The 2500-nt window shown below is 25.2% G+C and overlaps 1 protein-coding gene across 2 annotated transcripts in view; it reads left to right on the forward strand.

Annotated features, from left to right (window-relative positions):
* The window catches only part of LOC124949138 (regulating synaptic membrane exocytosis protein 1), a 173747-nt gene that overhangs the window by 955 nt on the left and 170292 nt on the right, over positions 1-2500 (forward strand). For both annotated transcript variants that reach the window (XM_047493759.1, XM_047493760.1), the window contains exon 2: positions 1074-1141. The gene's annotated coding sequence lies outside the window, so the exon portion shown is untranslated. The remainder of the gene's footprint in view (positions 1-1073; positions 1142-2500) is intronic.

Consider the following 2500-nt stretch of genomic DNA (forward strand, 5'->3'; position numbering starts at 1 on the left):
TCGATGTTACAATTTTTAAAGCGTTTCTCTCTTTCTCTCTCTTTCTCTCTCTCTCTCTCTCTCTGTCTATCTTATTCTTTTTCTCTCTTTTCCTTTGTTTCTCGATCGTTCGATGTTTATAGAAAACAAAGCGAAACAAAAGAAAATGAAAAGAAATTCCCCGAGAAAGTGGAAAAAAAAAAGAAATTCGTTTTATTTACGAAGTCATTGCAAATATCGTGCTTTTTTTCTTTTTTTCTTCTTTCTTTTTTTTTTCTTTTTTTTTTTTTTTTTTGTTTCGTAACAAAACGTCGCAACGATCGTTTATCAAAGAACGATGCGCGTGATATGAGTTTAGGTTTGGTATCCTAGAGAATTCAAGAGTCATTCTTTAAGATACGAAAATACGAATATTTCCTTTCTTCTTGACGCTTATTCCTATTTCAAAAGAAAATCTCTTTTCCTTTTAAGGGACGTACATTAAACAAATCGATCGTATATTTTGATATTAAATTATTTCGAATAAAATGGAATTTCTTTTTGTTTTCTTTCAAAGAGAGGATGTTTAATGGCTTTTAATCTCATTAGAAAGTTTGAAGAAGATACTTATTTCCTTTAGATACGTTTAACCTTTATCTCTCTTTCTCTATTTGTCTCTCTCTCTCTCTCTCTCTCTCTCTCTCTCTCTCTCTCTCACTTATACACTCTAACATTATTTCTTTTTTAATTCTATTCGTTGATATTATTCGTTAGTTTTTTTATTTTGAAGTTAGATGAGAAAGTTTAAGTCGAAAATCAAGTGTCATCGAAAGAAAAAGACAAAAGATATCTTATAACGAGTTAACACTTTCTTTATGTTTTTTTTTAATTATTTGTTCTTAATTTTTATTTTCAATTAAACAACGAAGTTTAAGTTGAAAATTAATTAAATCGTCGGATTTGACAGAAGGCGAAAGAAAGATTTGTAATAACGAATTAATTTTGTTTTTCCTTTTTTCTTTTTTCTTTTTTTTGCTTTTAATTTTATTTTTATTTTTATGCTTATTTATTTATTTACTTTTCTTTTTTTTTTTTTTTTTGTATTTTGTACACAGAGAAGACTTGGCAATCGTGAGGATAAACGTTCTATTAGAATTTGGAGAAAGAAAGTACACCTTCGTCGGTAAGTTTATGTAGATTATCAAGAATAATAATAATAATAATAATAATAATTATTATTATTATTATTATTATTCCTATTATTTTTATTATTCTTATTATTCTTATTATTCTTATTATTCCTATTATTCCTATTATTCCTATTATTTCTATTATATCAATTTGAAATAGAAAATGTTAGAAGAGCAAGCGATTCGTGCAAGTAATACGTCGCAATCGTTAGAAAATGTGCTCGATGAATTATTAATAAAGTGCAACGGTACTCTCTCATGCATAAGGTAATTTAGACCTTTATAAAAAGCCTTTACGGTCTTTTCGATCTTGAGAAAACATGATAATGACCGAAAAGAAATGTTGAAGTGTAAAAAAAAAAAATAATTCTTCATATATTTTATTTCTTTTCTTCTTCTTCTTGCTTGGAACGCCATTTTATTATCTTTAAGTTCAGCGTTTCTCAAATTTGTTAGCACGTTTTGTTAAAGTGTATTGAATTAATTAATTTTTTTCTTTTTTAGTTTATATTATTATTATTATTATTTTTTTTTTATTCTTTGTTTAATCTTTTAATCTTTTACTTTAGTATCTGACAAATTTTAGGTTTTATGAATATATTAAGTAAATTTGTTTGTTTGTTTGTTTTCTTTTTTTTTCTTTTTCTTTTTGTTTCAATTCTCTCTCTCGTATATTATTTTGACGATAATATTAAATAAATCAATTGCATCTTCTTCTGATAATTATTTCTGAATTTTATCAAATTCAATATCCTTTATATTGTTGATTATGAATGAAAGTAATATCGACTGAAATATATCTGATATGTTTTGTCTGTAGCAAAATAGAAAAAAAAGAAACATTATAAATTGTATGTATTTTTTTTTTATTTAATTGCACGTATTATTTTTATTAAAAATGAAGATATTATTTATCGTATCGAATGGAATATTGATGTTGAAAAATATAACAAACAGCTCGTTAATTATATATATATATTTTTTTTGTGTTTAATGATTAATTTTATTCTGCCTTTCAACAACGATCACGTGGGACTTGAATATATATTTCTTGGAGTAGGAGAACCCTGTTAACGAACGTAATCCGTTCTTTGACGCGGCAGTTACGATGACGCAGTTACGATCGATTTTGCAATTTGAAAGCTTTCAAACTGGCACTGAAAAAAATACTGAATTATGTAAGCCGAATAAAGTCAAGAATTATGTTCATCAATAGATCGAGAATTAATAATTCTTGAATTATAAGTAATTCTTTTAAAAATAAATAATTTTTATTTCCTTTTTCCTTTCCAATATAATGTCAGTAATGTCAAAATTTCTTTTTGATATATCAAGAATTATTTTTTAAGAAA

This window comes from Vespa velutina, chromosome 5, assembly GCF_912470025.1.
Source record: "Vespa velutina chromosome 5, iVesVel2.1, whole genome shotgun sequence".
In the NCBI taxonomy this organism is placed as follows: Eukaryota; Metazoa; Arthropoda; class Insecta; order Hymenoptera; family Vespidae; genus Vespa; species Vespa velutina.